Source organism: Phaenicophaeus curvirostris, chromosome 11 (genome assembly GCF_032191515.1).
Source record: "Phaenicophaeus curvirostris isolate KB17595 chromosome 11, BPBGC_Pcur_1.0, whole genome shotgun sequence".
Lineage (NCBI taxonomy): Eukaryota > Metazoa > Chordata > Aves > Cuculiformes > Cuculidae > Phaenicophaeus > Phaenicophaeus curvirostris.
This window is the reverse complement of record NC_091402.1, coordinates 15872619-15897841: the sequence shown is the minus strand read 5'-3', so window position 1 is coordinate 15897841 and position 25223 is coordinate 15872619. Positions and strand designations below refer to the sequence as shown.

At 43.0% G+C, this 25223-nt stretch overlaps 1 protein-coding gene across 1 annotated transcript in view; it reads left to right on the top strand.

Moving 5' to 3' along the window:
- The window catches only part of SLC6A6 (solute carrier family 6 member 6), a 120599-nt gene that overhangs the window by 32433 nt on the left and 62943 nt on the right, over positions 1–25223 (top strand). The window lies entirely within an intron of this gene.

Here is a 25223-nt window from a genome sequence, read left to right as displayed (position 1 = left end):
GCCAGATCAAGGTGAAGCACGTTACATGCATGAGCACAAGTATAATGGAACCTGCTGTCACCAGAGAAGGGAGGCATCTTTCAGTGCCTACCAGAGTTGTTGAGACAGAGGGGAAGGAAGGTTGCTTAGGGAAAGTTGCTTAGGGAGAGGGCTCATGCCACAGCTTCTATGTCTGAAAAGTCACATTCCAAAAAGTGACGGCACTTGTGATCATGCTTACACGAACAGTGGTTTCTGACCATTTCCGAAATTCTTTGAGATTGCCTAAAGAAAAGCATTGAATACTGATGATGATAGAGTGTATTATATGAACCCTAGAATCAGCTGTTTCCCCCTTTTTTCCATCATTCTGATTTAACTGGAGGCAGGAAGACATTCACAAAAGAAATATTGTTTCTGTGAGCCACCCAGTGCAACCCCTTTTTGCAGATTTTTCCTGAAGGCTCAGAAAGAGCAAATTGAAATAATCCTACAGGCTTTGGCTCACTTACATAAAGTTTAAACTGGCCACTATATCTGATTTTCCTAAATGGTTCTTTTATGTCTACAAGGAACCAAATGAAACCTCCAGATTTAAATATCATTGAACTGTAGGGTTTTGGAAATCTAGATTCAGTTGTGGATCAGCTTTAGAGCCTGAAGTTAAGATTGTTGTTGTGAGTGTACATGCTGGGAATCAGGATGAATAGAAAACATGCAGTATTTAATTAGGAATCAAAATAGTTCCACTAATGGAGAGGCAGACAGAAGCACTAAGCGTGATTTCCTATAGACATGAGGTCACACTTGACTAAGTTGATATTGTTGTCAGGATTTTATGAAAACGCTCACAAACTGCCAAGTTTCATGAATTTTCTCGTGACCAGAGATTCACTCCGTGTTTACTGTTTGCTATTCACTACTATCACTTTTCACTAGTACAGTCAGGAAAACAATGTCAGGTGACTGGTACTATCGATCAACATCTCTAATGAATAGCCAGGACTGAACAGTTGGAGCAAAAGAATGGTGAATGCCTTAGAGTTAGAAAGTTTGAAAGAAATCGGCTTTAGTTTTCAAATTATTTGACAAATAAGATAGGGACGACTGCTAAATTTGCAATTAATATTATTTTAAGGAATAGATCAAACAGCTTAAGCAGATTTCCTCTAACTGACAAGTTCCATTAAACAAGAAAGCTCATTCTTAGTAGGAGATTTTAATATAACACTGAGAACAGAGAACAAAACAATGAATGGAAACATATCAGCAGTCAATTTCCTGAGTATTCAAGCCTGCATTATATTTTGTTCTTTGCTATAGCCATGGCTCTGTAATTATAAAGCGTATTCATGGGACTTTTTCCTATTGACACTCAGTGTGAGTGTGGCTGGAAAGAGATTAAGCTTTTGTGGCAGCCATTTGAACTTGTCCGACTGAAAACAACCTGCAAGGCTGTGGGGAACCGTATGTCTCAGGGGATTTGTGATGGTCTGCAGAACGTGTGGGTCACAGGTTCAGATGTGTGTGTTGGTAGCATGCAGAACTTGTAGCTCTGTAACGCCGCTTTGGCAGCTGACTGCAGCTGATACTTGCTGGCAGAGCTCGCACAGGCATGAAGCAATGACTGACGATGGGGCAGACGCTTGAAGTGTTTTCTCTGTTGTATGACTAAGACATGCTTGTTGGACCACAAATTGGGATCACTGAATAAGCTATCACTATCATAAGCTATCATAAGCTTTTCCTTGGAAAAGGAGCTTTATTCCTCCAGGATTTCATCTAGTTTTTTCTTGTAGATGCTATAGTTGCTTCTCAACTGATACTTCTTACTCCTAGGTCACACCAGACCAGGTTATCCTCTACCTATGCTACCAGTGGAGCCTCATCTGGCCATTAACTGTTGTCTTCATGCTTCTCATGCATCCCATGCTTGGGAATCCACCATAGTGTAGGAAGTGACCTTTCTAGGAACAGGTCTCTGGACAGCTTTCCATGCAGGCTTGCCTCTCTTTGCAGGCAATATGAATGCAGTAAGGAGCGAGTAGCAGGGCCTGGGATCTGTTGGTGGTGGCTGTGAGGGAGAAGTAGGAGTTGGTGTGTGGCAAATGGACTGCAGGGAGGTGAGCAAAGCAGTGGTGGGTGGGATCAGGAGTCCTGCAGAGCTATAGGAGAGGCAGCTTGGAGCTGGTAGCACCTCCAGACTGAGGATGTCCAGAAATTTCATGTTAACATTCATGTAAATGTGGCCTTGATTTCATTTGCAGTAACCTGGTGTTTCCTTTCCATAGCTCAACAAAGCTTTGCCCACGCACAGATCCACTGTCTAGGCAGGAAGCGTTTCTTCCAGGGGGCACCACGACTCTTTGCCATTTGGTGCAAGTATGGTGCAAATTCAGCTCCTCAGCTTGCGGCCCCACTTTGTTCTGCAGACTTGAGCATGCATCGTGGCTTTTAACACAGTTCTCTATTTCTGTGTAAACAACCATTTTAGCCAAAGTTGGAAAACCAAAATCCTGTTTACTTAGGCTCCTTTGCAGTCCCATGGAGCGTTAGTGTCAGTGTTTCGGCTCATCTCCAACTCAGGTAATTACTGTGCATTCTGCCCTACTTCCCCCCCCAATCCCCACCCCCGTAGTTTCAATTAGAGCAATTGTTTTCATTTTTCTTTCCTGCCCTGTCAAGCATTAATACTGTTACTGTTAAGCTGCTCATGTGGTCCCTCACTTAGGTGTTGTGTTTCCATGGTAAAGGCAGACATCCTCATATGCTTACCAGGACCAAATCTGCCTTGACACAAGCAGATGTAACTCCATAATGGAGCTACATTGATTTGCACCATGTGAAGATATGGCCTTCCTACACAGGCATGTTTTTCTCTCTAATTAAAGGCTCTGTGTGAATGCTTACAGTCTATTTACTTGGGCTTGCAAATAACCTGAGGTTCGAGTAATCACACTTATGGTCACAGTGGTGGTACAGAGAATATAGCACACAACTTCTTAATGTGCTTTTCCTCGGCTGTTCAAAAACAGATCTATAAGGATATCTGAGCTCTTTCACGCTTGGTTGTAGTCAGGTTGATAGCATTCATAATGTGTTATGTTTTATGTTATGAATTGCTGGAAAATGTGTTCTTTGGAAGCAAATAGCTTCAAGTATTTCAGGAGAGTTAAGAACGTGGAAGGATGCCTGAAAGCTACACAGTGACAAGGGATTACATGCTTGCAGCTTAAGCCACCTGGTATATTGAGCATTTATGTTCACAGCTGAGGGCTGCAGCACTTACTATGCTGTTTATCTGATCAAAAGAGCCTTCCTTTCATCTGGTAAAGTACTTGGCTTGAAATGGCACGTGTTTGGGCTGGTGGACTATGTGACACACGGTGGGGTGAGGTTTGCTGTCTGATTCTGCAGTCTATCATGTGACCCATCAGATGGTTATCACGTCACATGCACAGGCTGATTGGATTGATGTTTGGGTGCATGGAGACTTGAGCAGATAATGGCTCAGGTTGCTCAGCTGCCCAAGGCCGTGGTGGCTGGAGTCATTAAAACCTTTCTAGTAACCTCTCACTAGAATAAGGTTCACATGCAGAGATACATGTAGGCTGTCTGTGATTTTCCACATAAGATAAGCTAGCATTACCTTTCCCAGCATTCCTGTTGGACAGTTTTCTGAAATACACAAAATGTATTCATGGCTTTGTTCTCAGCAGCAAAAGAATCTGGGAGCAGATTCTCTACGAACAGCTGGTTGATTCACATAGGAATCAATCGAGTTGGCTACCCATATGCACCTCACATTATATTAGATACTGTGATATTTCACAGTGCCTCCATGTGTCCCACATGAGCTCCATCTGTCCCTGAAAGAGGATGTGGGACTCCTGAAGGTCCTGCATATTACCTGCCAGTCCCATGCAGGTGCCTTAGGTCATCACAAGCTTTAAAAATAGCTCTAAATGTCTATATTCAGACACCTCATATACCCAGTGGTGAAGTGATTCAGCTGAACAAATACTGATGAAATTTGTCTTTTAGGTGAAATGGTGGGAAATTAAATATATAAAATTAGTAGCATTTTCCTTGAAGGCAAAAGCTAAGGCTGTACCCTCAACACTGGTGGGAAATGGGCTGGCAGCTTCACTCAGCACCTAAGTGGTTTCCTGGCTTGGGGAAACCTGGAAATGGGGTGAATGGATACTTGTGACTGATGGGTGCATGTCAACAACTCTCATAGGTGGTATCGTGCTCAAGCAGGCACTGAGGCAGGTCTGTATTAAAGTGCTGGTTTTAGATTGTGGTAACTCCTGTCCTGGAAACTGTTCTTAGAGTGGTACTAGCTCTCTTGTGTTATGATGGCCAGACATCTCATCCAGTGTGAAACGGTGGATGTGTAAAAGTGATAGGAAAGGTCTCTATAATGCTTTCCAGTTCCATGGCACATGTAGGTCAGCTACGCTTAAGGATCACAGATCAAACTCAAACTGTATCTCAAGTGATCTGAACTCCAAATTCTCACTTTTTCAGGTAAACCATCCTGACTTTGCCTGTATTTTTCTTAAGAATGTATTTTTATCCATATGAGGAGGTATTTTTTTGTCTTCAGTAGTTTCCCTAGGCCTCTAATTTTCTAAACTGACAGTGGCACTGTAGGTATAAAATGACGGTCAGCATGATCCCAGAACTGAACACCACTCTCTTCCTTATGCAGTAGCTGTTTGCAGAGTCAGTGCAATTCTTTATATACAGGGGTTTTTTTCACCCCCTTCATGCAAAACAAAAGGGTTTGGTTGTTTTCCCAAAGCAAACAGTCTGTGTCAGCTGTCTGGTACTAACAAAAAAAAAATAAAACACAAACCAACCAAAACAGCGTGAGCTTTTATATTCACGTCCATGAGTGGCAGGTCATAGGTTCTCTCCAGAAGTGATGGGGAAGGTAAACAGCTCAGAGCACACCATGTTTGCCGTGCCATTCCACAGCACAGCAAAAGCTGTCCCTAGCCTTTCTCCCTCTTATGCAGAAAATCTCATACTGCTTTGTAAATAGCAGTTAATAAAAAGAAGCTAAAGGATTGTTCTTTACTCAGCTCTTATTACAGCCCACCCAAGACTTTTGCCTTGCATAAAAGGCCTGTAGGAATTTTGCCACTGTGAGCTAAGTCAGGGAAGGTTTTAACTCTTGGGTTCAAAATAAAAACAAATCAAATAAGAAGGAATACACCTTTCATATCACACTCTTCCAGAAAAAGAAAGTTCTAAGGAGACAAAAGCCTAAAACACCGGAAGGTTTTATTTGTACTGGTCTGTATGAAGCCAGTTATTATCATATCAATTGTTTGTGTAGCCACTGTTTACACAAGTGAAAGATGGAACATGAGACCATGTACCAGCAGTCTGTGTTTTCTGATGAGCCCTGCAGTGCTAAAAGCAGGAGCAGGGAGCCTGGCCACTGCCCAAGTGTCCCTTTGGTGGCTTGCGCTGGGGTCAGAAGGGAGGAGAGGAGATTAGCTACCTGCAATGTAGAACAGCTTTAGGGGTGTGCTGCGTTTTGGTGGCTGCCTCTGTGGGGTAAGGCTGGCATTGCCATTTCCCCCCAGCCATGCCCAGAGAAGGGCTGTGGTTTTCTGCCTTATGCCTGAAGGCAGTTGCTCGGGGTGGGAGGGTGTCTTTAAGCTGCAGATTTGGTGCAATAAAAGCAGGAGAGCCCATCACTCCCTGACACCCTTGCCTAATGTTTGCAAAGGGTGTAATCGTGGTATCCCGCCCAGCTTTTGCACAGGTTTGAAAGGAGAACAAGCATACAGAAATCAGGTTTAAACTACCCTTACCTCCTTGAAATTACTCCTCCGAGAATTATTTACCAGGTAGTATGAGCCCAAGTAATGTACTCCAGATCATAACGAATCTTAAGATTGCTGACAGAGACCTGACCTCAGTTCTGCACAGAGGGGAAAAAGGACAGTTTTGGAATCAATTTGCTGTCTAACCAGTCGCCAAGGTAGAAGTTTTAACAGAATGGATGATACTGTCCCTTCTTAACTCAAATCCTGCCGGCCACATTTCACACCATCTGGAGTTTGTGCAGAGCCTGCTTTGGGAAGCCAGCCAATAAAGAATTACAATAATCTAATCTTGCCATGATAAAAGTGTGAATAATCATTTCAGAGTCTGACTGGAAAACTACTGCAATCTGTCAGTGCACCTTAGATGGTAGCTGAGAGAGCATCTGATGACACACTGAAAAGCACGTCTCGGGAGGTAAACAGGAGTTGGCTTGTACCAGACACCAAGCTGAAAACAGTTGGATTTTCATCAGCCAAACCAAAGGGCAGAAGGAGAATGGAACTGCTGGGCTTGGGAGAGATGACAGAGATCCCTGTGGACACCAAAGCACTTGGCACTTTTTGGAAGGGCTGGGTCTGCTTTCACAGCACTTGCTCCAGACCCACTATCTTATAAGCCTCTGCAGCAGTCTCTGCTGGAAACCTTTGGTTTCACAGTTACAATTATTTCTCAGATGGGATGAGAGTTGGTCCCATCTTTGGTTTCCAGCATTGTGGAGTTCCTAGTGGTAAATTTTCTTCTCACACCCAGAAAATGGATTTGCTTGTGGTGGAATGGATGAGTTCCCTGTAATGGCTATTAAAAATTTTAAATGGCAGATTTAGGGACTCATTTGTGCTTGGGAGGCAAGGTGTTTGCTTTAGTGATGTTTATGGCTTGACATAAATTTGCATCTTAGCATCACCTTAGAAGAAGTCCTGGGATTCACCAATGTGAGCATTTGCTTTGCCAGCTCTTAATTCTCCTTGCAATGCACTTTATCATTGCTTAGTCTGATGCATCATAGATGCTTTCTATCTCCATCATCTCTACTCTTTCACTCTGGCTGCTACAGGGAGTGAAGGATAACTACAGAAACCTGCATCAAACTGTCTGAATAAGAAACTGGCACTTCACCCTGCTTAGAAAAAATATCTGCTTCTTTTTTTCAAGGGATTTTCACAGAATAGGCATAATTTTAGGCAAAACAGAGTGACTCTTATTGACAAATAGATGCCTTTACATTGCTCTGCAGCACTGAAGAATGATGTTCTGTGTCCCTTTTGCATGCACGCACAGATAAAACAGTGGTAGTAACTTGCCTAAAAATCCCATAAGCAAAAGCTGGCCAAGCCTCACATCATCTCTTAGTATTTCATTTTCTTTGTAACTCTTGAGCAGCCCATAGCAGGCACTGCTGCTGGATGTGTATTGTGAAAGGGTCCCAAAGCGGGGCTTGCTGTTCCTCCCTGTTTAGGTGAAGGGTTTTTCCTTGTTGTTACTGGCATTAAGCTGTGTGGTTTCTTCCAAGGCAGGCTGATCCATAAAAGAGGAGATGTGATGCAAGCTGTGGATTGGTGCTAGAGGTTTGCTCTCACTCAGTAAGTGCAGGAGACCCAATGTCAGGGGTAAATCCCTCAGTTCCAGCCCACCTAACTAGCAGCCTGGTTTCTGCCTCGTGCCAGGACATAGCGTTTTGGCTGTCTGAAAACTGCTGTGGGATGCGGTACAATGATACAAAAAGGATTAATTCAGTGACTTCAGCATTATTTTGCACCTCTCCTGTTTTTATTTCCAGCCTCGTGGCCTGTTGGAGCCACCTTTTTGGCAGTAAGTTTACTTGGGCAGGGGCCTGACTTTTACAAACCTCATCACTTGTTTCAAACCAGAACTAACTTCACTTTTGCTAGTTCAGATCAGTGGAGTTACATCCCTAAATCACGTGGAATTAGGACAAGAAAAGCCTCTGTCACACGTCTCTCTGCGGGGTCTTGCACAAAGACCAGAGTTATAAAATTATTCAAGTGAAGTTTCTGGAGTGGTTATCATCACGTCGTGCATTAATAGGCTGATGGTTTAAATCTATTGTAAACCATGGACTTCTGAGGAAACAGCCCCAGCATCACTGTCTGGGGACCTTAAAGAATGTCATTGCTTGCTGCCCAAAGGCCCAGTGACAAACTCCTCAGCTCCTCAGAGTGTGCAGAGCAACCAACATCATTTAAATTGCCCATCTTGGCTTGCTTAGTGCTTTAGAAAAATAGCAGTTTGCATGCATCACCCAGAGAAAGAGGATGAGACCTGATGTGCCGTTCAAAACCGTTGGTCTGGCCTTTATGGATCCAGCTGTAGGCAAGGGCTGGGGTGAAACGTGTCGTGGGAAGGCAGATAACACAAATATGAAAGCAGCACAAAACATGAGAGCCTATAAATAGCAGGAAATAAAGAACAATACTGTGATAAAATCCATAAGACAATAAAGACCAATGTGGCAGAGAGCGTTTCCCCCCCACCCTTCTCCAGAGTTTCTCCTATTTCCCAAAGCTGCAGAGATCATCTGACTGCTGTGTGGTAAAGTCCAGTCAGTTAAGAACCAACTCAAATGCTTGGAGCCTTACACAAAGTATTTCAAAACCCTGTTCCTTTTTCTTTCTTGATGTCCTGCCATGGCTATTGTGGTATTTTAAACCATTCCCAACTCACCAGCTCATCAGAGCAAGGAGAAAAGAGGGAAGAGGAAGGGGGAAAAATGCCTTATGGAGATTCAAAGTCGTTAACAGCCTTTGCAGGGTTTCAGACATTTTTGTGGTAATTCTTTGGAAAGGACACATCCATGATGAGCTGGGGTTTATTTTGCCACTGGCATAAGAAGTGAGACTGTTTCCAAGAAAATGTTTGCTGTTTACCAAGAAGAAGACAAATGTAACTAGAAAATGACAGTGGAAATGAACTAGGAACCTTGTTTAAATTGGAGGTAATTACCAACTCCTCACCTGCCTCCTTTGAACTGGATCAAGAACGAACCAAGTCTCTGGCAACTCCTCCAGAGAGGTAATCTATGGCTGTGCAGTGGGCACTGCCAAGCTCCCTCCTTTCTCTGGCAGCAACAACTGAAGATGGTTAATTATCCTGAGAGATAGCCATCGTTCGTAAGCCTGGATTCAGAGGAACATGTCCTGTCAGGAGGTAACCACTCTGTGGGGCTCAAATGTCATGAGAACAGCTCACAAGTACACATCGTGCTGTTTTGGAGTGTCAACTTCTCAGGGGACCAGATTTTCCTGGTATTTCTTTAGGACTCTACCATGTGCCCTAATTTCTGAACCAAATCTTCAAATGGAGTAATATTAGCTTACACGAAAGAGTTAGGCTTATTTCTGGCAGTGGAGGATTGATGCCTTATTGTAGGGAACAATAGGATTATATTGGTTTCAGAGTTAATGGCAGAGCTGGGACTGGTACTCGGGAATTACTGAGCAGGTCTCTCAATTGCTCCTGTTAGCTTAAAAGAGGGAGTTTTGCTGAGGAAAACTTCCAAGACTATCCGATTTAATGGCAAATCCACTCTTTTTTTTTTTTTTTTTCCATGACTGCTTCTAAGATGCCTGTCTGCTAATGAACGCAGCTTTTTGTGCTCAGACAATGGAGTTGCTCCCTCTTGACCCACCCAATCCTCTTATAGGATCCCACCAGGGAGATGCAAGGACAAATTCAGAGGTGACGCAGAGAGGTACGTTATGGAAAAGGCAACCACTTTGATTCATGGGGGTCAGAGGTGACAGCAAGGCCTGAGGAGGTCTATCTAAAAGGTTGACTGGCCACAACCAGTGCTGTGTCACACTCCTTCATGAGGCATGGCTAACAAATCAGGGATTTATGTCCCTCCACAGCTGGGAGCTGGATTTCTGTGTACGTAGGAGCATGTCCCACATTATGCTCTTCAGCTTTGTGTCCCTTCATGCCCTATTATGCTGTTCTCAACTCTGTTTTGTGGAGGCAGAAAGCCTCAGAGGACCTCCCTTCAAGCCCCATGGGCTGCTTCTTCCATCTGAGGCCATATTTTGATCCTAGCTTATGTTTAATAGTTTTCCACTGTGGGGGAATTCTGCTTCTTTTTTGGACAGATACGAACATTTTGAGTGGAGAGATGAAGCAAATCAGTCAGTTTATATCTTCTGAGTCCTACTCAGTGCTTGAACCCATGTCCACCATCTTTCCTGGACTACTGCAATGTTGTTAAGGGATCCTGGTGGCTAGACATTTTACTTCATCTGGTTTGTGAAATTTTACTTGTACGGCCTTTCTTGATCATTAGCCCACAAGGCAGCTTGTGTGCTTTTCTGTATCCAACTCTTCTTTCTGCCTTTTTTTTTTCACATTTCCAGAAGGATTTGTTCCTCAGAACAGATGAACCGCATGCTGACGAAATGAACAGGCCAGATTGTCTAGTGCTTAGCACTCACCGTTGAGGACAGATTTTCTGGAGAGCTCAGTTTCCAAGGAGGCATCTAAATAAATGACAAATACTCAAAAGTGGAAATGTGCCCACTTATTTTGGTGCTTAGCTAGTCCTAGAGCTGCTTTGAAAAACTTGCTCTGCCATGGTTGTTCTCCATCGCTTACTCTACAAGACTTCCAAATCTCCCTCTTTTGTACCCTATTTAAGTCCCACAGCCATGCTCTATCGCACAGGTCTCAACTGGCCGCCTCCTGCTTGTTGCTGTGTCCTTCTGCCATCATGAAAAGGTCAGCATGTACACACACTCACATTTCCTTCAAGGGTCCTATCAGGGCTAATGCCCTCAAATATAGAACATATGTGCAACATAAATTAATTGTTAAAGCTAATGCTAAATGAAGTTTTGTAATTCAGCCTGCAGGATATACCATATGTTTGAAGTGTATTGTCCAAGTTTAGATTTTAAACTCCCAAGGGCAGGAACCACTCCTTCCTCTATGTTTACATAGCATCAATAAGACCAGCACTGCTTGGGTCTGAAGTACATTAACCTTAGCCAATGCATTGTTAAGTTTAATAATAACTAGTTAACATTAAAGCACAATGGAAAAAATATATAGACAAAGGCATATATTGGCAGAGATTTTTGTCATGGTTTTGATGCCAGATTCTTACCCAAGTGAATGGTCAATGGTCATCTGAATCATTGACCTTGTCTTGGAAAACTCGCCCTTCATATTGCACTATCCCGGTTTTCGCTTGTTCAGCAACTGACCCTAAGCCATGGACTGTTATTTAGGGTATCTTAGCCAGAGCCAATCCAAGTGAAAAATCTGGAATAGGAAGGCATCTAAACGAGATGCCAGACAGGGAGGTCTGTGAAACACAGAGCCAGTGTGTGGATGGGCAAAGGAAAATAAAGGTTCTGAATGCAAGAACTTAATGTCATTTCTTATTATTTATGTCATTAATTTATAGTCCCCAGAAACCACACTCAAAGGGTGCTGTGCACAGGCCCTCCAGCGGGAGGATAAGAGAACTATAGGAACAAATCCAAACCCTGTCTGAACTGACAGGCTGTTTTTCAGTGCAAGTTATGCAACATATTAGTACCTCTAGGTATAGGACCAGTGGGATTTAAACTTGTACAGCAGATGGTCCGTGCATCATTGCTGGAATGCGCCTGCTGACCCTAGGGCAGAGCCTGAATGGACTTCAAAAGAGAGACTGAGCATGCTTCAAAGTGTTATTGTTTAAATGTTCCACTAAATGGGGACTCCGGAACAAAATATCTAGCTGAGGTCAGTCTGAAAAATGTCAACACACATAATGAGAAAACAGCATGTTGTGTGAGAAAGAATATTTCATAGGGGTATTCTGGATATTGTGAGTTGAAAAAACCCACTTTTATCGTGTGTCAGCAGGCTGTCATAATCAAAGTGTCTTTCCTCGTGAGCTGGGAGCTTCATTTGCTTTTGTTGGACAGAGCAAGGTCTGTATGTGAAGGTCATAAAAGGCTTTGGAAAGTGTGGTTTGTACACAGCAGGTATGCTGGGAGAACAACCATCAACCAAAGTTATGTCAAAGGCGTGTTGCAATACAGCACTGACTTAGTCTTGATGGTCTCCCTCCCACTCGTCTCAGAGAAAAGCTTGTAAGGTCCCCGTGTTTGGTTTAAGAGTACGATCCTGTGATTTATAATCGTGTACTGTGTTTTGTTCCTCTGAAAGCCCATAATGCCTACTCATAGCATATTCTTTCACTGGTGTAATCCACAAGTTTTGGCTTCTCCTCTCTCTATTCAAGGGGAATTTTGGTAGGAAAAGGTTTGGGTTCATGTTCAAATAAATAGGATTAATATCACGAAGGAAGATTTCTTAGGCAAGACCAAGCCTTCAGCAGAAAATTCAGGATTTGGCCTTTGCTTTGCTGGTCAGGCTGGGCTGCACCTTAGGTGTTGTAAATACCAATGGTCAAGTAGCTTTTGTTCAACAAAAGGTTTCTGTGTTGGACACTGGCAATTCAACATGGGTGGCTAAAAAATAATTTCCTTTGCTGTAAGTTAGCAGCAACAACCTGAATTTTCACAGCACCTTGTCCTGCTGGGGCATGCCTCTATCTTGATGGAGACACGTTACAATAACAAGCGTGTTAAAAGTTAACCCTCCCTGCAGACGTAATAACGCTCCAATGCCAGGAAGAGCAAACAAGACCCATGTTAAATAAAGGGAAGGCTTGTTCATTTTACGTATCAATGTTCAATGAGATCAGCAGGCTTGGCATGCTGGGGTGTAAAGAAAGCCACTAGGCAAGGTAAAAAGCTAAAAGATTCTGGAGACCTATAAGAAAGTGAGGTCTCATTAAACCAAGAAGATGATAACTTGATAGCTTTGGCCTGTCTGTAGGCCTGTCTGTATCTTTGTAACAAGTTGTAACTGATGCAAAACTTGGAATAGCAATCAACTTAAATGGGTCACAAATAGCATCTACACTCTCCCTGGAGTCCCAGTTGTTACACTCTGTGTCACTGAGCTGCTAGTTGTGGCCCAGATTAAGGAAAAATGTACCTGAGTATGAGTTCAGCAAAGCCTTCAGGCTTATGCTTATCTTCAGTGTATGCTTAACTTCAGTATGTATAGAAACTCTTTGTTAAATAAGACTTCTAGACCTCCAGAGAGCTGATAAAAAATCAGTTTCACCTTTTTTATTCTGTTTGCCAAGTGCTACAAATAGCTGATACTCAATGTGTAGATTGGTACAAGTATTCAGAAGTCGAAATTCAAAGTGTGTCAGTAAGTTAAAGGTGACCTGTTATCTCAGTGTTCCCAAACTGCAGAGGAGTTACAACACATTTCTGATTAACATAATTGATTTTAGGAACCCTGGTTCCCTGGAAATATTGTCACTCCAAAACAGATGCGCTCTGCAAACTCTCCAGACTTCAGCATATTAAACTGTTCGAGAAGAATAAAAAGCATAAATCAAGACAAAGTGAATTTGTTTAAAAAATCTGGACAAAATGTTGCACAACAGGGAAATAAACTCCAGTAAACTAAAAGAAAAGATATTGCATCCATTACTCAGTTCACATTTTTGACTCAAGTATAATGGGAATATAAGCACTTTCTGTCAACAGCTTACAAAGAAACTTGTTCTAAAAGTGATGCATGGTGAGAAATTGCATCTAAATTGGGTACATCTAAATTAGACACTGAATACAGAACATTCCCAAAGGTGATTTTTTGTTGGTGCTAGTCAAGTAACACAGAAAAGAGTTCACAAATATTGAAAGATAAACCACCCCCAAAGCTCACAGGAGTCCTCCCTCCTTATGTTCATTGTGCAGAAAAGTATTTGGGGGGCAGTATGTTTATTTGGGTTTGCACTTTGCAGGCAAGTGGCCTCTGGCTCTTGCAGAAAACACGCTCTTTGGTATTTTCCTCTTAAAGTGCAGAACTTGGCCAAGTGTTTTGCTGAACAAGGAAGGACTTACAAATGCACTGGGTGAGGCCTACAACAGTTCGGTTCTTGGCTTCAGTAGGTGGCAGAGATTCTTTAAATTCTCTTGCTCATTTACATTAAGCAAACAAACAGAATTCCCAGACCACAAAGCCCACAAATTATGTATGTAGCTAGTCTGTGTAATCGCAAGTTCCCTTTATGGTTACTTTTATCTTCCCTCTCTCTCAAACTTTCCTCTGCCTATACTGCTGCTGGTCTTTATTAAGCCCCATGTTCTACAAACATTTATGCGCACGATTTACTTCATGCTTTTAAGCAGTTGAAGAGTGTTCAGTAAGTGTTAAATAGATAATGAACTAGAACACACTGCATATCTGCACAGATGGGACTGAACGAAGTGAAGTTACCGCTGTGCAGAAAGTTCAGTACATGCGCAAAAGTTTGCAGGTGCTTAGCTTGTATCATCTACTAGAACTGGCATTTGTGTTTGTGCAGCACCTGGCACAAAGGGACTCTGAAGTGCTGTAAGTAACGAACTGCTATAGGGACTATAATTAGGCACCAAACAGGGCACTCAAAGTTCACAAAGACTATCTAGTACAGGGTATTGCCAATACATTGGCTGACGTTTACAGCTGTAGATTGTTCATTCAAACACTGCCTGTTTTGGGAATGCTAAAAGAGTCCCACCACCTACCAGCTGCTACCTGACCTCTTTAAAATAAACTTGTCTTCGTGGGTTTGTGCCTGGATCACCAAAGAGACTATCAAATTTGGCACTGTGCTGCAGTGGGAAAGCCAAGTGCGGGTGGTAGTGGTTGCTCTACATTCTTAGCCTGAGATAGCCTATCATCAGGTCAAGGTTGCAACACAGTCACGTGGGGCAATGAGCCCCCTGCTTGCATGCTGCCTGTACAGTGGTTAAATCATCGTTATTCCAGACATTTGTCACACACCATTATACAGGAGTACACTTAATATCAACTAAAGGAAAGGTGAATGACCATGAGCACTTTGTCAAGGCTTTAGTGGATATTCAGCAGTGACAGCATGCCAGGTGGAGAGACCCAGCCAGCAGCTGGCAAGGCATGTTTTATGTACCTTTGTCAACACAGAATATGCAAATGTATTCAAAGGATGTTCTAGAGGCAAATTGGTTGGAGCTAAATTTGCCCAGATGCTCTTGAGTCTGTTTATTAGAGCTCTTAGCCTGAAAATTAGCTGGAACTGATGAGTTGAGTCAGAGCTGACTTCAGGATCTTTGTACACTGAGAAAACCACAACCGGATTAAATGTGTGCATGTCTGTGCAGCATGGAAATTCAACTCTGATGCCTCCTCACAGTACTTTCATGGTGAGAGCTTCACAATGCTTTCTCTGTGGAGAGCTCCTGTAGAAGGCTGGGCAACTGTTTTGCCTTGAGTTTTTAAGTTAAGAAAAATTAAGACAGCTTTCTCTCCATCACTGTTTTTGAGTTTTGTACCTGTATTTTATTTTGCTGCGTAGGCACTTCCTGGCAGTGAACTCACTCCTTCCTTCTCCTGTTATATGTTCCATTACCAAAGGTGAATAATCAAGACAAATATGAAGAATGAGAGAAGTACGTACTCACTCAGATAAAAAACGTGAAGGATGAAATCATTTCAATACTGAATTAAAAACAACTACTTCAGGCTCCCGTTATGGTGGCAAAAGATACTGGAAGGAGGTAGGATGAGTTGACTCAATGCCAGTAGTATTTTTGCTTCCTTGGACTTCTTCCTTTTAAGAGGGCAACTGTTGAAACCTTTTTGTTCACTTGGGTGTTTCCTTTACACTCTAAGAAAGAAAACCATGTCTTGGACAGTGGTTTAAGCCAGTTTCTCCAAGACAACTGGTAGACCTGCTTGGCACCACAGGGCATTGCCACAGATTGACTGTACTTTTGTCCTAGTTGTGGTCATCTCTGCAGTCATTTGCAGCGATCCAGGGCAGCGGCTCTGCCACCTCCTGGCCTCAGTCCCCCCATGCCAGACATTAACTCGGATCAGCCTAGACCTTATGGCAGCTACGCTGTGTCTGACCCCCGCCTGGGTGTACAAAGGTGGGAAAAGGGTGGGCCGTTTCCTGCGCTTAAACAACTGAAGCACTGTTAGCTCAGGGACAATTGAGCCTCTGGTGTTTATACTGTCTTTGTCTGGATAAACTGTATGGATACAATCCCAATGCAGGCACTAGATTTCTTGCTGATTTTCATGGTGCTGGCATTTCACCCTTAATGCATATTTTAGGCATTCCTGTTTTCAATCAGTATCTCAAGCTTCTTAATACTGCATTGCAGTTCTCCTTGGATTTATGTTCTAGTACTTGTCTTTTACTGACGAACCCAAAATTTGGCAGTTTTATAATGTATGGTCTTCTTGGTGTCCTACAGAAGGTAAGTGTCATCTCCTCCCTGCAACACATTAAGTGATCCCTTTGCATAGTCTACTCAAGTGTCCTCAAAGAATTTGACACCAAGGATGTCCCAAGGGATTGGCCTCCCAGTGCCACCTTCCAGGATTTGACCGCTCAGCCTAATGTAAAGCTTGAAATATTTCTGAGGCAGATATGGATATTCAGTATCTTGCACTTCACAGCTTGTCTAATTATGTGTTGCAATGATTGGTCTCCAGCTGTGGGGAAATAGAGAAAACTTCTTATTTAGTAAGTTTACAGTAATCCTAAAGAAACCAGTTCCTCCCTCCCTGGAATGGCACAGCCTGTGCGCCTTCAGAAACATCTTCCTAAATAACACCAGAGACTGAAAATACCTTTCCAGCCCTGAAGGCTGGGATAGGACTTAAAGTATAGTTGCACCAACATTGAGTGCAAATGCTTACCGTTTCCTTTTGGATTATTCCTTTCCGTATTCTCAATGGTGTGTTAGATAGCTAACAGGGAATTTGGTCCTGTAGAGGCAAGATCATCTTGCATTTAGGAGTTATTGAGACATAGACATATTTGCATTTTTCACTTGCCTTTGCATTCCATTTGCACATCAACCTGGGGCTGCATGCATTTTTTCAGTGTGAAAAACATCTGGGAAAAATGCTTAGGAAAAACTACAGATTTAAAACAAAACCAAAAGTAATCCCTATCAAAAAAACTGTCCCTAGAGCTTATTGACTAGAAGATGATGGCATAGAAGGTTCCTGGATTTATCCATCCTCAAACATCCTTTTCTTCCTCAGTGGCAGTCATGCTCCTGAGGAGAAGTCAGAGCTGGTCAGATCTAGCCCTGGCATCTTCCAGTGGATTATTCCTAAAAGTAAGAGACTTTTCCAAGCTTGGTGGTTTCAGATGTTACGATTGATGTTTGTTCATTTGTCCTCTCTTTCCATGGAACTGGCAATGGCTGCTATGTCTGTATCCAACATCATTGTTACGTCTTTTGCTCTAATCTAGCTACTTATGTGGTCTTTACCATCGTAATGTTTGAGTATATCCCAAGAATTAGGAAAAAAAGAAGAAAAACAAAACCATAGAACAACAATAAACAAAATTTATCCTGCAAATTCAGTCTTTGTTTCAGATAGCTTTCCCTCTAGAAGGCTGTGACTGGTTTTTAATGGCTTGTTGGGAGCCTGGTCTTATCTGCTCACCTATCACCCAGTTTCAGTGATGGGAATCTCCAGTCCAGGGGAAGGAAAGGCTACGGAGCCTTTGGGTTTGGGCCTTATCTGTGGTGAAGAAAGCATGCATGAGGTTGCCTAGGGCTAGGTTTTGGTGGAGATTTAAGGGTATTAAACCCTACCTGACTAAGAACATGCTGAAGTTCTTGCCATGTGCTCCGAATCCAAGAGCAGCAAATGGAATATTTACCAATGTATAAAAATATAAGTAAACACATGCCAGCATTAATTGGAGGAACATGTTCTTCTCATTGACCTTAGCCCGTGTGACTGTACCTCTGCTGTAAGGGACATGAGCCCTTGATTTCTCCTCTGTAACCAGTAAACAGAAACCTCATTTCTAGCTGAGGGATTAAATTGCACGTGAGGCAATGATTGAGTGCATTCTTGACACACCTTTTTTTAGACCTGGATCAATGAAAAGTAGTATCATTATGTCTCATATTTGGGCTGGAAACTAAGCAATTTGCGTACTTGCAGGAATGAGATACAGTTGTCTCAGAAGTTTTTGTTGGCAATAGAACAAGCAGCTGTCAACGCTTCAGTCTAGAAGTAGATGCAGCTCATTAGGACAGTTGGATATCATCAGATTAGCTGGGCTCGGAGATAGGGTGAGACAGGAAAACATATGACAAGAACTGGCATTGCAAACCCTCCCCCTTCAGAAATACTACCTCAAAACCAAGGAATGTTGTGGTTGGTCATAGCCAATATCAATAGAATATATCTTAATTTAAGGGCAGACTTGCCAAGTATTTCAGCATGGGTTTCAGTGCCCCTGGTACACATAAAAAGTTATGGCATCAGTTCTGGATCAGTTACTGGGACTCCAGTAATGATGTTCCTGGCATAGCACTCCTTGCAAACACATACTTTGGAGGAGCTCCCATACAGTTTTTTTATTGTCCACTAGAGCTGTGGTGGCAAGCTGTGTGAAATCTATTCAGAAAACTGGAAAAAAATCAAAACCAAAGGGGAAAACAACAACCAAATGCAATCAAAGATAGCAATGACTTTCTTATGTAGACCGAAACCAAGGTCTGAAATCAAAAGGATATGGATTTACTATTTAAAGTCATGGAAGATGGAGTTTTAGACTCTGTTTCAATGCCCTTAGATGACTGCCTGAAATATCCTGTTTAGTTTTGATATCAGAAAGATGCTCATAGACTGGAAACAACACAAAGATGAATGGCAACAAAAGCAACAGCAAGTAATACCTGAGTGGCAGCAGGGACTAGTTTTGAAACCTTAAATAGATTTGGATCAGTGACAGACAAAGGTAGCCAAGGTCCTCAACAACACTGCATGTATTTGAAAAATGTAATTGGCAGCAGGCAGATGAAGATTTTGTCAGCATGCACTGCTGATTTGTTTCTGTATTCAGAACCTCCTTTTTTCTAAGCACACTTCTCTTCAGAGCTTGAGCCTCAGCTTTGCAACCCAGGCAGCAGGGATACCTTGTGTTTCTTTTGGATTTTTCATCAGGCAATCGCCAAATGCTTTATAAGGGTGAATTAAAGGAGATTTGTGTTAAAAACCTAGAAACAGGAAAAAAAGTCAGCTGTGGGGCAAAGTAAAAATGAACCTGGATTCTCCAGTGGGTGACATCCTTCTGCCTTTACATCATCATAGGGTCAAAAAGGATTTGTTATCCACTCTTAGTTCATATCTGAGGACAATATGAGCAAAGGAAAGAACAGTTCCCCAGTCATCAAGAGTGTACTGCAACAAGCAGTACAGGACTAGAAATTTTATCCAATTAAAATGCAGGGTAGAAATAAAAGAGACAGTATTGCACTTTCCTTGAAGGGTATTAAGCTTCATCGTCGTAACTGCTGCCTCCATTCTTACTAGTTATGAGGATGTACAGACAAGAGTTTGATGTTGCCTCCCTGCTGAGAAGCACCTCTGTTGCTAGAGCAACATCAAAACCACTTCCTGCAGAGCACAGACGTGCTCTGCCGGCCTCCCAGCCCTGCACAGTTAGCAGAAATTATGAAACTTCATGGAGGAAATACAATGCAGAGTACTAAGACACGTAGAAACTGTAAATGGGGATGTAACTTCAACTACTTCTTAGTCAATGCTAAGGGAAAATAGGTGTGTGATTGTGTTATATTTAAAAACCTCTTTATTTTTGAGGCAACTTTTACTCTGTTCGTAGCCAAGAGGAGACTGCTTCGCACAGAAAAGAATCCATTTTTAAAAAATCTGAACAACCTCTTTAAAATACTGTTTCTGTGCACACTGAGCCTGTGTGGCATTGTTTTAAGCCTTATACTTGTACTCAGCATTCATTTAGCTTTCATTACTGACAACATCTCAAATGCCAGAGGATGTGCGAAACCTGCTGGGTGATTTGCAAATTGTTCCGGTGTTGGAAATTTTTCTAATGATGAAATACTTTATTAATTGCTTCTGTTTTATCTGATTACTGGCTATTGCCACAAGAATCTTGTGGGCTTTGCAACAGGAAAGGTTTGCACTCAAATTGTAATTTCTGGGATTACATTAAAATACTGTATAAAAACTAATATTCATTATTATTCAGATAATTCTAATTTTAAAGCTTATCTTCTATGAGACTTCAGCCAATTAAAAAAAAGGAATTCATATCTGAGTTGTTTATTAATAAAAACCCTGACCATTTCTGTAGAATTTGATTTACTACTCAGTTGTATTAGTATGATCCTGGAAAGATCTGCTTAACCTGGAGTTTCTTTTCCAGTACACTTCCTACTGAATTCTCTGAATTGGCGATGGCTTGAATAGCATTCCTACTGGAAGTGTTCCCCATACTTTTAATGTTGAGCTTTTGCTCATGGGCTGCGACAATAATACAGCAACTTCTGCTGGTTTCCCTTCATATTCTCAGAACAATTCAGATTTTGGTATATGCCAAGAGTATCAGAAAAACATGGACCATAAGTTTGGGTCTGTGTTTCTGTAAGTGCTGGTAATGAAATCACTCCTGGAATATTGCAGGTAGTTAAAACATCACCTTGCTAGAAAGTCTTGGCAGACTGAAAACATCAGAGAGCTTGAGAGGCTCACCCATAATGAAAGACTAAAGGAATGGCATTTGAATCAAAAGACAAGTGGTGATTTTGACACAAGCATAAACACAAAGGTCAATGTGGATATTTATACAGTAACATGGGAAAGCTCTCCTTTACTTTTTACCTGAGTCAAGGGATGTAGTCACTATATATTTATCCCTTGATCTAGATAGAACAATAGCCAAAAATATGTATTGTATAGCTGGGATACAACCAGGTCGGGGTCCCACACAATCCAGTGACTTAAACTAGTTGCTGGTGCCAAGGTGACCTAGCCACAGCATTTCTTTGTACAGCGCCTCAAAGGGGGGTGGATGTCCATGTCCCCTGGCCAAACGACATGGCAGGAAGGTGTTGGGCTAATGATATCAATGCAAAGAAAATGACCTTTGACTATTAGGAAATGAATTCCAGCAGTGTGACCCATTAGGTTGTGTCGCAGGTAGCCACAGCAGCCCCACTGCTGACACCTGGGGTATGTTGGGAACTGAGCTCCGCAAAATCTTAAGAGACTATGCAGTATGCAGTGTCCTAGCACAGGCAGGGAGACATCTGACTTGTGAGATGGAGGTCTGCAGAGATCTCCATGGGTCTTAAGCTTCTCTTCCATCTCTGATTTCTTCCCTGCCAACATTTGAGTGCATTACTGTCCTGTCATATGATTTGTTTTATAACCCAGAGGGGACAGCTGAATTCCTTCTTTCAGCAATGAGATTTTTTGTGATGCCAATGCCATGACCTTTATTCATTAAAAACAAAGTACAAATGGGGAAAGCAGGGTGGAACTCCAGCAGAAATGTGATGTAAACAGCTACAAAGACATAGCTGTGCTCTTCCAAGTCCATTTCCCATCAGGTAAGACTCAGAGCAACAGACATTGCAAACACAGCACAGATCCTATCTGATATTTTGTTAAGCTAATTGCCTCCACCTAAAAACAAGGTCTAATAAAAATTACCAAATTGAACTTTCAGTCAGGTTAGACAACAACATTAAGAACAACAATAGTTTCCAAAGGATTTAAGGGAAACAAATTCCCATTCCAGGTATCTGCTGATGTTTTTTAAAAGTCAGCCTCTTTTCTAGCATTCATGAAAGTACCATGAACAATTCAGCAGGAGAAGAGCTCCCATTCTGTTGTGGAAACAGTCTCCGCAGTACCCATGAAAATTCATCCTGAGGCAAGTTTGAAATAATTCATGCTTTTGCTCTTACAAAAATATCTTCATGTTTGGAGCAAACAGCTGTGACACTGGTGGAGAACAGCAGAAATATGACATGGATACAAACCTGTATCTTCCTAGGAGAACTGAGAATTTAGTGTCCCAGCAAGGAACTGAAATTTGGGCAGCAACGTTTGCAAAGCTGCTGGGAGCTCCAGGGTGGCATTAATTCAGCTTGAGGGGAAAACCTGAGTTTAAGCCAGGCAGATTGGGCATGTGGCAGTGTCTGCTGCTCCAGCTGGAGATGATGTCTGTGCCCTGAGGTCTAGCAGACCAGTGGATGTGCCTCCATAAATGTCATACCTCCTTCCACACGGCTTCACAGGTCCTTCCAGGGGAATTGGATGGAAAAGCTCCCAGGTGCCCACCACACCCTCCACTGTGTGTCTCTTCTCAGTGATTTATTCGGCTCTGTAATTGAGCAGTCCCAGGACCTTGCTGCTCTGGATGACACCCAGTTGCTGCTACAATCCACCCTGGCCATACAGCTCCTCTGCCAGCTCCCCCAGCTGCGCTGCTGGTGTTTTCCCCTGCCACGGAGCAACCGTGTCTTTGTCAGCACCGAAGGCGTCCCTAATCCATTTTGGCTGTTCCCTGGGTCACTGGGATCTGCTTCCCAAGGAAATGTGGGAACCTGGGGGCAAGTTTTCACACTTCCCTCCATGAATTTAACAAGCCCAACAGGCAAACATGCAGGAGTGAAAATAAGAAAACTTCAGGTCTTTGGCTGACACAGACACTAAGAGAAAACTGCTTGGTGCAATGGGCAGCCTGTGACAAGCTGTGCACAAAATATTAACCATTAAGGCCCGTTTAACAATCAGCAGGTGATAAGATTGGGCTTTCATACAAATCAGAGCTAGTAGAACTAGCATAGCCCAAACAGATTTAGAGGCACATATCTGGATTTCTTGTGCTTCATGCATAACTTGTTCCGCCCTGTCACTTCTCCACATCCTTCTGTGTAGAGACAACAAAGTGGGATTGCTCTGGCTGGGAGAGACAGGTAGCAGCCGCTCTCTGCAAGGATACTGCACGGGGCTGGTATTGCCGGCCGGGCAGGGTAACGCCGCTTGGCCGTACGTTGAACCCAGCCAGCACTCTGCTTTCTTGATTCACAGGACCAGTAATGAGTATCTGGCAGGGCAAACATGCCAGTTATGAGGGCAGTCCTCGCTGAATACGTAGCTGCCAGATACTCATATGATCTCCTGTGATCTCAGGTAGGCAAAGCCCCCCGTTGTTCACAGAATCACAGAATCACAGAATAACCAGGTTGGAAGAGACCCACCGGATCATCGAGTCCAACCGTTCCCATCAAACACTAAACCATAGTAGTTTGTGTTGTGTTTGATACAATAACTGCAGGGCCAAGTAGACTGGGCAAAGGGGCTCATGTGCACCCCACAAATCTGAAACCAAGATAACTGAGAGAGTCCCAGGTAGCTTGAGGGGGCCTTAAAAGCTCATGTTGTGTATTGCTTTACATTAAAGCAGCTTTATGATTGCATACCAATTTGCTTAGATGGGCATTTTCAATATATTGTTAGCAAATTATATTAACCACATGTGAAAGGGAAGATCAGAGGTCACTCTTTTAACAAACAGTAAATAACACACAATTTTCAGAGACAGAAGTATTTCTGAAACCAGAAAGGAGCCTGAATCCTAGGTTGCATCCATCAGTCCTATCAACTCTCTTTATTTCTGGCTGGGCTTACGCAGAGGAGAGATTCGATGGTGACATGCTAGGCCTTCAGGATGAAGGCTGGGAATGCAGCATGTGTGTATGTGCATTAGCCAGGCAGGGGGAGGCTGCCAGTGGCTGTGTGGGTACTTTTTTCTCCTTAGCATTCATGCTTGCTTCCTTCGAAGCCATGTGGCTCCGTGGGGTTTGCTGCCTCACATCTCTGTCCCTTGCCGCCAGCCCCTTCTGCCGCATGCCTTGCGGCGAAAGCTTGAAAAAGGTCAGAGAAGAAATCCCCCTTGTTCCAGCTTCAATTCTTCCTAAATAGGGCAGGCTTTCAGAAGGTGGGGAGGAAACACCTTGTAAAAACACTGTTGTCAAGGCCACCTTTAAAAAACACAGCAGATACACACCCCGTTAGCCTATCGGGAAAGGCAAGAAATCTCCCTAAAATTCTGCCTTCCCTCATAACAACACCAAGTGAGTCACGCTGGCCTTGGGCCAGGTCAGGAGCTCGCTGCCCAGGAAGCACCCAAGTAAACTTTCCAAAACCCGCATCTGCCTAGGTTAGGAGATAAGAGTCAGGTATCTTGAAAGAGAGAGAAGTGCAGGAATGCCACAGCGAATATTGCTGAATTTATTTTAGGCAGCAGAGGTTCTGGCTGAAAGATCACTTGAGAGCGTGCCAGAGGACCAGAAAAGGTAACTGCTCAGGGAGGCCCAAGGTCACCCAAGCCTGCAAGCCGCTGGCCTCTCCTTGGTGACATTGCTACCCTCCAGAACAACACGCTGCCACGGAGGAGAAAGCCAAGGCATCCTCCTCGGAGCATGCAGGCAATGCTTAAAGTGTTTGTGCCCAGCCTGTGCCAGAGGACAGCAGGCGTGGAGGTGACAGGAGCTGTCTGAGCCACCATCGCTGGGTAGTACAGCGGATGCTGCTACATCACTGCTGGTTAAAAGTGAAGCTCCCAAAGCCAACTCTGCCTTCCGTGCCACCAGATGCAAGCAATTTGTTTTGCATTTGGACTGGTAGTCCGGAAAACCGGAGTGCTGTGTTTTTAAGTATATATTACATGTTTGCTTTCCAGTTTTGTTAATTAAAAACATGTAACTGGATGAGCAGTTACTGGATAGCTTGCAGGGTTTATTTGAAATTTTCTATTTTTTCTGGACTCTCAAGCATTTGATGCTCTTTTTCTCTCTGCTTGCAGTGTATTAATTCATGTAGCTAGAAGCTCAGTCTGAACCAGTAAAAGTGTGCATGTGGGAATGGTTTTGTTTCTTACAGTGTTTTCTCTTAGTGTTTGCCTACACCTGCCAATGTATTTTGTCAGAATAAACAAGGTACTTTAAAATCATTTTTTTATACACTCTTCATAAGTGTTTCACCATCACTTTGAGAGAGAAGGGAGCAGAGGGACTCATAAGCAAATAAAAAGAAATATGAGCCTGTATGAATTCACTCAAGTGATCACTCTTCTTCCTCTTCAGTGAGTTTAATCCATTGGCTTGTCTGGATCAGTCACGTAATTTGAGAGGGCTCAACTGCATCAGTGAGATCACCACCATAAATTTCTGGACTATTTTCCATTGCGATGCCTGCTGTCACCTGGAATGTTTTCAGGCCAAGCCTGCCCAGCTCAGTGACCAGCTCCAAATGGAAATGGAAGTGGTTCTGCACAGCAGCCTCAGCCCCCGCTGACCTTTTATTGCTTTCAGAATGGGTCTGCCACAACTTCTTCCCCATCTCCTAGCCTATGACTTCCCATCTTTCATATTGCATTTGCAATGCCCATCTTGGCTGTGCAGGAGCTGTTCTCCTTGCGAGGCCAAGGAAATCTCTCTGCAGGCCATGCAGCAGTTGAATAT